Source organism: Myotis myotis, unplaced genomic scaffold, assembly GCF_014108235.1.
Source record: "Myotis myotis isolate mMyoMyo1 unplaced genomic scaffold, mMyoMyo1.p scaffold_m19_p_7, whole genome shotgun sequence".
NCBI classification, from domain to species: domain Eukaryota; kingdom Metazoa; phylum Chordata; class Mammalia; order Chiroptera; family Vespertilionidae; genus Myotis; species Myotis myotis.
Window position 1 is genome coordinate 44,542,699 of NW_023416379.1, and position 13,908 is coordinate 44,556,606.

General features: G+C 40.8%; 1 pseudogene; it reads right to left on the bottom strand.

Annotated features, from left to right (window-relative positions):
- Positions 1-211: 211 nt before the first annotated feature.
- LOC118660210 lies at positions 212-1,025 on the bottom strand (annotated as a pseudogene).
- Between the last annotated feature and the right edge of the window lie 12,883 nt (positions 1,026-13,908).

Below are 13,908 nucleotides of genomic sequence, written 5' to 3' on the forward strand. Positions count from 1 at the left end.
TCCGTCAGTCCTCAGAGGGAAGGCAGGGGAGGGTGAGGGTGGGGGGTAAGAGATCAACCGAAGGACTTATATGCCTGCATATAAGCATAACCAATGGACACAGACACTAGGGGGGTGAGGGCATGTGCTGGGAGGTGGGGGTGCCAATGGGAAAAAAGGAGACATATGTAATACTATATGTAATACTTTAAACAATAATGAATTTAAAAAAGAAGTTCTTGGCTGTGCTCAGCCAGCTAGCCCCACCCTCTGGGTGCGAGCCGGCCCACACTGCTGCCTCCTCCTCCTTTGTGGGCTCTGACCCTCAGCCCCGCAGGTCATCCAGCAGCTCTGCTTTACCTCCACAGCCTTACCCCTGAAGGGACCAGCATCTCCTCTCTGCTTCCACTTCCCACCACCTGCCCAGCCTTCATAACCTCCATTGATGCTGTTGCTGACGCCGAAGGCTCTGCTCTCAAATCTGAATGGATTCGCACCACACACCTTTGAACAGCCATTTGAAAAGTAAAACTAATAATGCCTTTAATTTTTAACAAAGCCTCTGCAGGTAGACTTCTCTGAGATGTATCATCAAGACCGTCTATATGGAAAACCACTGTTTGGACACGTTTGTTTGTAATTCCCAGAAAAAACAACAACAACAACAAAAACCGAGCTTTCCTTCTACATGAATTCATTTCATTGAAACTCTCACTGTGTGCCATACTGGAAGACGGAGGAATGCCATAGATTTCAGACACCAACATTTCGTTTCTCCTAGAGTTGTAATTTTCTGTATAACATTTTGCAAGCTTAACATTATGCCCAGTTCTCCTTCCATCTTTTTTCTGTTAGCATGGCATTCTGCCAAGCATCGAAGAGCGAGTAAAGCCTAGTGGGCAACAGGGGGGTTGGGATAGTCCTTAAATAAAATAAACCAGGGTAATGGCTCTCCTATTTAGTGGATCTGCTGCTCGATCCCGTAGCTGGTCAGCTAGCGGTAGAGCCTGAAGTTCTTCATTCCCGGTGGAGGAGGAAGAATTCATCTTCTATGCCATATGCACGAACAAAATCTTCTTAAATCCACAATAATCATTTCTTATCTCAAAGCTCCTGTGTGTGAGGAATTCGTGTGCCTCCTAGCTGGGTATCACTGGCTCAGGATCTCTCACAAGGCTGCAATCGAGGTGTCAGTGGGGCTGCAGTCATCTAAAGGTCCAAGGAGGAGAGGATCTTTATCCAAATGCACTCACGTGGCTGCTAGCAAGATTCAGTTTCTCACAGGTTGATGGACAGAGGGCCTTAGTTCCTTGCTGGCTTTTGGCCAGACTCCTCCCCCAGCTTCTTGCCATGTGGGCCTTTCCATAGGACAGTTCACAGTATAACATCTGGCATCTCCCAGAGCGAGTGAAGAAGAGACCAAGAGAGAGCCAAAACCCCCTCTTTCTTCACAGGTATGAGTGTGATATATTGTCAGTGACCAGCATGGCTGGAAAATGCCACAGGCTTAGTGGACACTTCCTGGGCCACACTTATAATCAATCCATTGTGTGTGTTGGTCAAAGTTCTGGACGGGACAAGCATGAAAGTACACTAAAAGCTGCCCCACCGCAACTTCTTGGGCCTCTTGCTTCTGAGAGGCACATATGTAATAGTCACACAGTTGGCTACTTTAGTTATATCACCCCAGATTGCTGTAGTCATTTCTCATGAAGAGAGATCAGAATATGCATGTGTGCACTAAGTACTGGTGTTAAAACAGTCCCGTGTCTCCTCAACCCTTCCTCTCATAAACCATGGCACTTTGTAGGGCAGATAAGAAAAGAAATCATAGCTGGGTCTTCAGATTGGAGATGGGAAGGAAGCCCATTTTTAATGGCATTGAAATAGGAGGTGAACCTAAACCAACCATTGCTTATTTATGGCGGTAGTTACTTCTCTCTGGCACATCCCAGAGGGTTACTTTCTGTTGTTAATTGGAACTTCTAAGCCATTTTTATTTACAAAGTGTTTTACAGTCATTGGTATTGATGACTTACAATTCCCCCATGAGTTAGGTGTCAGGATGAGGCATTGACACGGGCTCCACTCTCAGGAAGCTGAGACGTGAGGGTGGATAAATCTGCCCGCCCCCTCCCACCCGGCAGCCATGGGGTCCTGCTTTGCTTTGTTTTGGCTTGTCAGATGCCTATTACCTTCTCCATGTGCTCTGATAGCAGTTACGATTGGATTTCTGGATTAAGGGTCTTTTGAGGAGGGACTGAGAGAAACAGTGACACAGAATCCACTTAGCAATTCTTTTCTTCCAGTCTGCTCCCCATTAAAACAAATTGTCCTTGCCAGTGTATGTCTTTCGGCACACTTATTTTGTTTTTTAAGGAAGCAAGACAAATATCTGCCTGTTTATTGTTAAATTTGTAGTGCCAGTCATGACAAGCGTAAGGATAGTAACACTTTTGCCAGCAGGGTGCTTATCTGTTTTACTAGTTCAGAAGGGCTTGATGGATGTGAAAGACCAAGGTCTTAGTAAAGATAATTTAGCCATTTCCATACAGTTTATGCTTGTGTTAGCTGTATCCTGCAGGGGAGTCCCAGGGGGTGGCTTTGTTGACCTTCCCTCTGAAAGGTAACACATAGGAGATTCCTACAGGAACCATCGTCTCACAAGACTAATGATGGCTTCCATGCCTATTATCATTCAGAGACATAGAAAGCGGCTTTAGAAATGCAGTACCACATTCCTCCCTTGATGTCCCACATGATCTATGAAGGCGTTATGTGGCAGATAAATTAATCATTAAAAACTTACTGTTAAGTCTTTACAAATAATAACCAGGTGTACCATGATTATCTTTGATCTCAATATATATTTTTTCTGTCACCAAACAGATGATACATAGCAGTTTGTTTTGCTGACAACTAATCTGAGGGAGTCAGGAAAGAAGGCTATTTTCCTCCAGCATTTTTTCTGTCTTTTTTTTTTTAAGTTAGAAGGACTAAAAAAGAAGTTCTTCACTCAGTAATAGCTCATGACAGCCAGGATCACTTTTTCATATTGCTTCGCTGGGGTGTGAGTATGAAGCATCGTCACTGTTCATTATTCTGGCTATCCTTGCATTTGATTTATTTCTCCCATTTAGTGCTACTTAGTATTTAAAAGTTCTGATCAAGGAACACGCTCACATCTTGTGTGCATTAGGTGTTCCATGATACACAGGATTCCACTTAATGCCATCCCTCTGGGTTGAGGTGGATTTTTTTTTTAAATAATGTATTTTTGTCAGGTTAAACACTTCCTAAGCTAACATTTTCTAAATTCCAAAAAAAGGAAAAGGATGATAAAGTGAAACAATGCATGTGCAACTATCAAGGTAGAAATACATAAGACAAATGAAAAACTCATTACAACACAGGACAGGCTTAGCATCATAAATGACTTAATCACTTCCTATTAAGCACAATTCTTAAATGCTTTAATATGCTTCTGCAGAAACTCCTGTTACTAGAATTTTTTTGAGTAGCTTCTCCTTTCAGGAACAGCACCAAGAATGTGGTGAGAGAGATGAGTGATAACAGGAAGGGAAACAGTGTCCTCCAGCAGGTAGCCAACTGTTTTGTAAAGAAGTCTAAGGAAGGAAGGAGGTTAGTTGAAATTCTTGTTCATGCCACAGATCTCTACAATTGACGCCATTAAGAAATATGTGTTCTTATTAAAAGTCAGTTGAGAGAGGTAAAATTTTTGACGTGGCATTTCAAATTTTAATTTGAAAATCATTTCTGTGGAGATGTGTGATCTTCCTTTGTATTTTGTTGACTGTCTTAAGAACTGCGTTGTGAGCTAAGTATCAAAAGATGGGAATCATTTGGGAGGAGAAATTAGATTATTTTTTCTAGTTTGTTGAGTACAATATATGGGAAGAAATGTCTTTATTCACTTTGAGTTCTGAGCAATTGGTGATGAGATTGTCCATTTTTACTTTTTAAAGTTTATGTTGATCAATATTCGTAGGAAGCAACAATAACATAGCTTCATGAACAACTATAATGATAACTTAGAGCTTGCAATATTTCAGGGATGTTGATATAGCTTAACGTTTTCTTTAAAATAAAAATTATTCTTGAAGGAACTAATGGCTGTTATTAACTGTTATTCTGTGTCAAGACTGTTCTAAGTGCTTCACATGTGCTACCTCATTTTATTATCATAACATCATAATTTGTAAGTATTATTTCCCCCTGTTTATAGAGGCAAAGCGAGATTAAATAAATTGCCGGAGAACATATGACTAGTGATGGGTAGAGCAGTGATGCATGAGACAATATATGGTCTCTGCTGAACAGATTATAAGCCTTTGGTGATGTATGTTTTTCTCTTTTCTTTCTTGATAAGACTGACAGACCATCCAATGCCACTCTGGTATTTTATAATGATAAAACTGAGGTCCAGAGTAGTTAAGGGATTTGCCTAAGGTCACACAGTAAGTTAATGGTAACAGGAAAAGCTCATTAGCACCTTACCTGGTGTCTAAATTGGGTCTAAGAGCCTGCACTAGAGCAAAGTGGTGCCAGGGGTGAATGATCCCACTCAGAGAGCAGGAGGGAAGGGAATTTGGTTAAATAAAACCAACTCCCTTTTCAACGAAAAACAAGACACACATAGGAATAGAGTAAGAGCATGAGTCAGGACCAGCCCTAGGCATCATGATGGGACAAATGACACTTTTCTTGGGTATGATTCTCACTTCCTACCACTACCCCCTCACCCATTTTCTGCACTGTTTAGTGACTTGAATTCAGATTTATAATGCTTATGCTGTCTGAAGCCCAGTCTCCCTGTAAGGCCATCCGCTTTAAAGTGTTAATGCCTTAACAATTCCTTTGTGGAGATTTAAAAAGAGACCAGCTAAAAATAACATTACATTCTGATCTTTTAAGTATTGTGCATCTAGAGAGGGAAAAGAATCTGTATATATAAAAGCCTAAGCGACCATGATGACCAAACAACCAGAATGACCGGAATGACCTGTGGACCAGTCATTATGACACGCACTAACCATTAGGGGGCAGACGCTCAACACAGGTGATCAGTGGTCAACACTGGTGGTCAGTGAGCTCCCACAGCCAACCTCCTGTGGCCAGCCAACCTCCTGTGATCCCTCCCCCAGGCCGGCCGCCAACCTCCCATGGTCCCTCCCTGTATCCTCCCCCTGGCCAGCAGGCCCCGATTGGCCCATCCCTGATCGGGACTGGGAGAGAGGGCCCCGATTGGCCCTAATTACTGGCCAGGCCTAGGGACCCCACCTGTGCACAAATTTGTTCACTGGGCCTCTAATTTAACATAAAAAAGTTTCCAACGTTCCTCAATTCAGGTAATGTGAACAACCAACTTTGTCATTTGTGAATATACCTAATCCTGAAAGGGCATAGCAATTATGGAAGAACATTTATGATATGAATAATATTACATGTTACTTCAAGACTGCCTCTCTTTGAGGTGTTCCACCATGGACAGATTTAAAAAAATAAAACCAACTCTATCTGAGACTATTATCTAAGTTGGTTGCCTTCCCCCATTAATGGAATCATGAAATGGAGATGAAATGGGAGCATGGGGACGTTATTTCCCAAGAGAGTAAAATCAAAGCAAAGGTGGAACCTTCCAGATTCCCATCTGCATGAGCTGTTAGGCTGGTTTATTTAGTAACTAGAGGCCTACTGCATGAAATTTGTGCACAGGTAGGGTCCCTAGGCCTGGCTGATGATCAGGGCCAATCGGGACCTTCCTTTGTTCTGTGCCACCCCCCTGGTGGTCAGCATACATCGTAGCAAGTGATTGAACTCCCAGTCTCCCAGTCTCCCTCCTGGGGACACTTTTATATATATATATAATTGCCTGGATGGGATTCGTTGCTGGGGATACATAACTCTTGGACTTCAAGTATTTTGAATTCCTAGATCTGGACTAGTCTGACTAAACAGTAATTCTCTAGGTTCTTTTCCCTCTAAATGGGTGAGTCTTCATCTGGAGAACAGACTCACAAGCAAAAATGTCATGTCCCTCTTGTCTTCCTTAAACTTAGGGAAGAAGAAAATGGAGAATTTCTATCCAAAGAGGGAAGTAATTTCTCCTTACTACAGAAATAAAGTTGTCGGGTTTAGTAAAGAAAAATACAGGGCACCCAATTAACTTTGAATTTAAGATAATGTCTATCTATTTATCTATAGAGAGATAGATATAGGTGATGATATAGATAGATGTAGATAAACATATATACACATATACATATATATATACATATACATATACATGATAGAGGTAGAGATAGAGATATATTTTAGTATAAATGTTTAAATTTTTTATTTATTTTAGTGTAAATATGCCCATGAACTATTTTGATGTCCTGTACTTTATCTGGGAACACTGAGGAGTGACTCAGCCCAGTTCTGGTGGAAAGAGACCTGAGCATGGCTCTGGGAGCCTGTGGGGCCCTTGGAAACTGCTGCCCCATCAGGTCTGTGGCAGAACAGAACCTCTGCGAACAGGACTTGGGATGAGCAATAGAGGCACTTATTTGTCCTGTTGTCCCAGACTGCACTAGAGAGATGGTCATTGAGTCTTCTCCACTTACGTAGAGGACATCGCCGAACATTCAGGGCTGAGCCACTGAGGCAAAAGTAATTCGTCAATCCTATTGCACTGTATTGATGGAAGCCACTCTTGCATTTAAAGCATGGCTATGACATCTGTATTCAAACTGCTGCATTGCAATCCAGTCGCATTAGCCTGCTTTATCTATCTTAGGGCATAGTTTGCTGACCAAAGAAATAAATGTACTTGTGGTGGGCCCCCTGCACAGTCCTCCAAAGGAGATTTTTCTAGGGATCCCTCCCAACTCTATGGTCACCAAGCCAAAATCATCTGTCCTTCTCAGTCTTGGTTTTCTTCCCACTTTTATATGAAGTATAGGACATGAAGCATTTGAAAGATAAGAATTAGCTGAAGGCTATCATAACCAGAGCAAGAAAGGATGGCTTGTCTAGCAAATACTCACATGAAAATCACTGCTGATTTTTTTAAAATGCTAAAGCAGTTTTCAGAGTAATCATTTTATTCCCACTCATATGTGATTTTTTAAAATATAAACTGGAGAAAAACACAAAACAATTACAATCATTTTTAATGTGTAACATGCAAAAATACTTGAAACGTCACTTTTTTTTTAATCTAGTGAGTTATTTTAGCCAAAGAAATGAACACAAATTGGGATAAATACCTTTGACTTACAGTTTGAATAATATTAAGGTTCTGACAAATCAATACAGTAAAAGGCATGCTAGTAGCATTAAAGAAAAGAGAGAAGCCAAAGAACTATTATCAAAAGCCATGTTTTTCAGCATAGCTGTTTTCAATTGCTCAGTGTTCTTCCCCTGCAGTGTATGGAGGACGTCTAGTGACCCCTAGCTGAGGAATCTATATTGCTTCTCGCCCTTCCCCCACCGAACAGACAGACAGCTGAGGATGTCGGGTGGCTGCGGCCCCTGCACTCCATTAGCTCGCAGGAAAGAGCTGCTCTCTATGCAGCCGCGCGCACCTCTGATGTAGGCTCTCTCGGCCAGCTGGCGTGTCGTTGTGTGTTTTCGCAGTCAAAGCTCACATCTTCTTATTTTCCTCTCTTTTTCAGTAATTTGTTTCTCTACCATGCTTACATTTTAAAAGAAGACGCCCACACTGATAAAATGGTCCAGCACCTCCAAGGCAGCAGAGATGAGGCATGAGAAACCTGCACTGCACCCTGGAAATCAACTGCATTGTGAGTCAGGCCTGGACAAGCAGCCCAGCGTGTACCTGCAGGCTTTCCCACCAGTGCATCTCACCATGCCATTATTCTATTAAGTTGTTAGAAATTAAGATGAGTGTCTATATGGGAAGAGTTATGGGTTTGGGGTGTTGTTTTTTTTTCAATCTTGCAAGAAAATACACCAAGATGATTTTGGGTGAAGAACTTTGGTTGATTTTTTTTTAACTTGGTATTTGCTATAATTTTAAAATGTTCTAAGATAAACATACATATCTTTGTCTCACAAATCTTTTTGGTACTTCCCACTCCAATTTGTTATCTTGCTATATTATACTTGTATCTATAATAATAAAAGCATAACATGCTAATTAGACCAGATGGCCTTCCGGACATCCTTCTGGATGACCTTCTGAACGAAACCGGGGCTGTGAGGGAAGCCCAGGTCTCGGGTGCTGGAGGGAAGCCCAGGTCTCGGGTGCTGGAGGGAAGCCAGTGCTGGCAGCTGAGGGAAAGAAGGCCTACTCTCGCACAAATTTTGTGCATCGGGCCTCTAGTTATAAATATTCTGATAACTCCATGTAGCTGCAGTCTCTGAAAGAGATAATGAAGAAAGAAATAGTAAAGAGCCCAGAGAGGGGTGCAGTGGAAAGTGCTTGGGCTTTTGATTCACACCAAAGTGAGCCCAAATTCCAGAAAATTACATCAACTTTCCAACTGTCAATTTCCTCATGATTAAAAAAGAATTTTAATATCTACCTCAATAATTAGTAGTGAGAATGAGATAAAATTACATGGATAAACTATAGTGACTGTACATAGTGGACCCTTGATAAATGTAACTTGTCTTCCTCAGCTCCCAACATATGCATTTAAGGTCATGGATGATTCTGGTTTGCAGACCTATCTAGAGAAACCAGCCTCTGACTGTCAACATATACCCTTGAGTCCTATCAAAACTACATAAAGTGACAGAATCAGGGATGATGCACCTATGTTATAGGTTTTCATCTTTGCTTACTTAATTTTGCCAAATGGTTTCATTCAATGACAGACTTGGTTTTATAGAAAACTAGAGGCCCAGTGCATGAAATTTGTGCGCTCAGGGGGGTTGTCCCTCAGCCCGGTCTATGCCCTCTCACAGTCCAGGAGCCCTCAGGGGATGTCCGACTAAGCCACCAGTCAGACATCCTTAGTGCTGCCACAGAAGGGGGGAGAGGCTCCTGCCACGGCCGCTGTGCTCGCCGGCTGTGAGCCAGGCTTCTGGCTGAGTGGTGCTCCCCCTGTGGGAGCACACTGACCACAAGGGGGCCTCTCCTGCATTGAGTGTCTGTCCCCTGGTGGTCAGTGTGCATCATAGTGACCATTTGTTCCCCTGTTCAGTCGCTTTGCATAATTGCCTTTTATTATATAGGATTGTCAAGTATAAACTATGTCTGAGATACTTTTTTTTTAAGTGTTAATATCTTGGAACAGCAAGAAAAAAATCACAAAATACTTGTTAAAACTTTAAGAAATGAAAAAAAGAAAAAGGAAGATTTTTTTTAAATGTATTTTTTTATTGTTTTCAGAGAGGAAGGGAAAGACAGAGACATCAACGATGAGAGAATCATTGATCAGCTGCTTCTTACACGCCCCATACTGGGGATGGAGCCTGCAACCCCGGCATGTGCCCTGACCGGGAATCAAACCCGTGACCTCCTGGTTCATAGGTCGATGCTTAACCACTGAGCCACCACAGCTGGGCCAAAAGGAAGAATTTTTAAAGTACTGATAATTTTGAAGATTTACCTTTGAAGACATTTTGAGCATGGAAGACACAGTGAGGGCAAAAGTTATTTTTTATGGAAATTTAGCTTTTCATGAGTTTGCAAAAGCAAAGTTGGAGACTTTGTGGAGATCCAAATGCCAAGATCCAAATGACAGCAGCTAGCTAGTATTATCCACACATTTCCAAGTACAATAGACATACAGAAATGAGCTAATTTATGAATACTAATCTAGAGAGAAAAACAACCAGAAACTCTGCTGCTATTCATTGGCATCTGAATTGTCCTCTTTTCTTTCCTGCCACCTCTTTCTATTTGCAGATCATACTATTTTGGTCACTAGGTTATGGGAGAGGTTTTTGACATTCATGCTCCACTGCTTTCCTCATCAACTGTGAAGGTCGATTCATCATGAAGCTCTCTGCTCTTCCCAGCCCTGGCTGTGTGTGGAGAGAAAGATAGAATGACCGCTCTGTGGATCCTATCTGGGAAAACATTTGCTCAATGTCTATTTTATGAAAAACAGTATTTTAGTGTTGGATGATAAGAACTGGGGAGACACGTTTTTGGCTTTTGTTAAAGCTAAATTACATGAATTTTTTTTGCTCTTTTCCATGGAAAATTAACTGTACATTTTTATTTTAAAAACATTTTTCCAATTTGTTTTCATTCTTAAAGCCTAAGCCTTCATTTTGGCCATAGCCATCATACTTTATCCCTAAACATAAAAATATATTCAGATTCATAATTATTATATTCTGACTACAATTTACTGAACAAAAAGCTATCCTGAAAAAGACAAATGTAACATTCTATAAGCATTGTAGGAGTTTTCTTTCAATTTGTGTTTCTAACATATACTTTGCATAGCAAATAACTTCCATAAAGACAACTCAACAGACCTATATTAGGGACACAACTTTGATTTAACTAGAATATAACATCCAAAGATTAAAATATAACAAGGCTATGTTTTCTCCTTAGCCCTTTCATAAGGGAAATATAGAACTGAATTTAAACACTTACTAGGAATATGCCAGTTATTGACTCTCTTTTGAAAAAAAAAAATAAAAGAAATTCTGTTATAAACCAAATCACCTTTTAAAGCCGTAATGGGATAATGCTTACGTGAAATGTATGTCCATGCACAAGCTCAATAGACTGACCATAACATTGTCTATCCAAGATCAGAGCCAGAGAGAAAACTGTTTATTGTGTGGAGTTGCTAAACATAAACTTCTAAATTGAGGACAGATGTGTAACAGCTGTTCATTATCTGTAAGGAAGGGAGAGTCTGTCTGTTTTAAAATTATTTATAAGCTACTTTAAGATTAGGCTTAATATATTTTTCTTTTGGGTAAATAAAATTAAACACCCATAATCATAATTTTATATATATTGATTTATAACAACACTCACATATATCAGATTCTCAAAATGCTTCACACTTTCATCATAGTGATATTCATGAGGGTCCTGTTACATACAGTAACTATAGCGAACACCTTACCAAACATTAACTATGTGCCAGGTACCACTCTATGTATTTTCGCTGATTTGATTCTCACAATTCCCTTCAGAGGTAGGCTCTATTCTCATCCTCATTTTACTAAGTTCAGAGAATTTATTAACTTGCCCAAGATCACACCGCTAGTAAATTGTGTTGCCCAAATTCAATACCAGCATTCTGACCCCAGAATCTACACGTGGGTAAAGCATCACTTGCATGTAGACTCTTTCAGGTGTGTATGTTAATGTAGTGTGTGACAATTGTTGCCTTAGAAGAGAATTTCCTGAAGCAACAGGATTATCAGTCAGGATAGGCTTGGCTAAATTGTGGAAACAGAATGACACAACAGCATTACATACCCAAGGTAGGTCAGCAGGAAGCAATGCTCCCACAGTTACCTAGGGACCTAGACATCAGTTTTCTCTGATGCAGAAAAGAGGATGTGACAGTGCACAGCCGTGCATAAATACCTAAACACAGTCTCGAATTTTATTTCCATTCTCATTTCATTGGATGAAACTAGTCAATTGGCCTCACCTACCTGCAAGGCTGTTGGCAAATGTCAACAATAGGTAGAAAAAATATTGGAAAAAAATTGGAGCCAAAGAAAATAAAAAGGTTACAAGGAAGTTTTAGCTACTCTAAATATTTACATAAATTTAAGAGACAAGGTATGTCCAAAATTCAACAAAGCAATGGATGTCAGTGTGAAATGGACAAGATAAAGAATGATGGCTGGAAGGTGTGATGGTTAAAAAGAAAAGATAGCCTCTAGGGAAGTCAGCTGATAGAGGTCAGACCCTTAAGGGGACCTCAGCCTGATCATCAGTTCTTATGCCCACAAACACCAGATTACTGACATTTGAAAGTTAGGGTCTCTCACTGACAAGACTGATGTTTAAAACCAATTGCCAAAATATTGACTTATAATGAGAACTATAAAGACAGAGCAGTCTTCTTATATTTTGGCTGATATATAAATTCTGTATAAGTATCATATAAAGTCCAAATATATATGGTAAGAACAAAGACAGTGAATTAGATTATTTTATCATTGGTTTACTAGTAAATCTGGGAGAGCCCTGAGCTATGCCTAACTGTAGCCTGGGTGAAAGGGCTGGTGAGAAGGACTTGTTGAGTCTCAGCCAAGCCTACTTTCAGTTGGCCTGCCCTCACTTTGGCTAGCAAGCAGAACAAAGAGCACACCAGATCAAAGGTTCGCAAAGAAACAAGTAGTTGTGGCTCCCCAGCACTTCTTGGATCCTCACAGAGACACTCCCTGTGGCCTCAGCAGATCCTAAGTAAGTGAGGATTCAGCCAGGTTGGAGGAATCCAGAACTTTCAGCTCATTGCCTTCACACAGTTTGGGGCTGGGGAAAGGTGGTGGCAGACAGGGGGCATGTCAGCCATGTCATGAGGACTTAACATCTGAGTTCCAGGCTCACAATTTTGGTAAAATATGCATAACATAAAATTTACCATTTGAATTATTTTAAGTGTACAGTTTAGTGGCATTAGGTGTATTCACATTGTTTTGCAACCATCACCACTATCCATCTCTAGAACTTTTTCAACATCCCAGGCTGAAACGCAGTACCCATGAAACCATAATTTTCTGATACATCAGTGTAACAAAGACCTAGGTACTTCCATATTTTTTAGAGAGGAATGGAGAGGGAAAGAGAGAAACATCAACGATGAGAGAGAATCATTGATTGGCTGCCTCCTGCACGCCCCACACTGGGGATTGAACCCACAACTCGGGCATGTGCCCTGACTGGGAATCAAATGGTCCATAGGTCAACTGGCTATACCCATTTACATCCAGCTATATCTGCCTAGAGGACAGAATGCTCACGTCTCCTAGTTAAGACTGGAGGCACACAGAACACATTTCCATGCTCCCTGATTCTTGTTTTCTCCATATGAATGTCTCTTCCTCTATGGCCACATTCTTTCTTCCAATGGAGCATTTATAAAAAATTTCGACAGTAAATGCATTCATTCTGTCTTAGTCCATTTGGATGCTATAACAAAGTCTCAGAGACTTGGTAGCTTTTAAACAAGAAAAATTTATTTCACATAGTTCTGGAGGCTAAGAAGGCATCAGCAGATTTGGTGACTTGTGAGGGCCTGATTTCTGGTTCATAGACAATACCTTTTGCTTTGTCCTCACAAGGTGGAAGAAGAGGCAAGAGAGCTTTCCTGAACCTCTTTACACAGACACAAATCCCACTCATGAGGGCTCTGTCTTTCTGACCTAATCATCTCCCAAAGGCCTTACCTCCTAATACCGTCACGTCAGGCAGTAGATTTCAACATATGAATTTGGGGGCAGGACACAAACATGCCCATTATAGCACATTCCTTATAGAAGCTTCTGCCCTGTTTACAGTAATGACAAGTAACAGTTTCTCAGGATACCTTAGGTATTTACTTATAGATTACTCCTACAGAGGAACAATCTCATTTTTATATGTTGTTTTTTTTTATTTAATTCTGAAAGAAATCTTAGTTTGATGCTAGGGGAATACTCTGTTCTAACTTCATTTATTATCTACAGATGGTAGTTCAATGAGGCAATCCTCAACTGGCTGAACAGCACAGAGGACACGGATGGGTAAATTGAAACTAGACTGGAGCACAACCTCTAGCAGTGGTTCTCAACCTTCTGGCCCTTTAAAAAAGTTCCTCGTGCTGTGACCCCCAACCATAAAATTATTTTCGTTGCTACTTCATAACTGTAATGTTGCTACTGTTATGAATCGTAATGTGAATATCTGATATGCAGGATGGTCTTAGGCGACCCCTGTGAAAGGATCGTTTGACCGCCAAAGGGGTCGCGACCCACAGG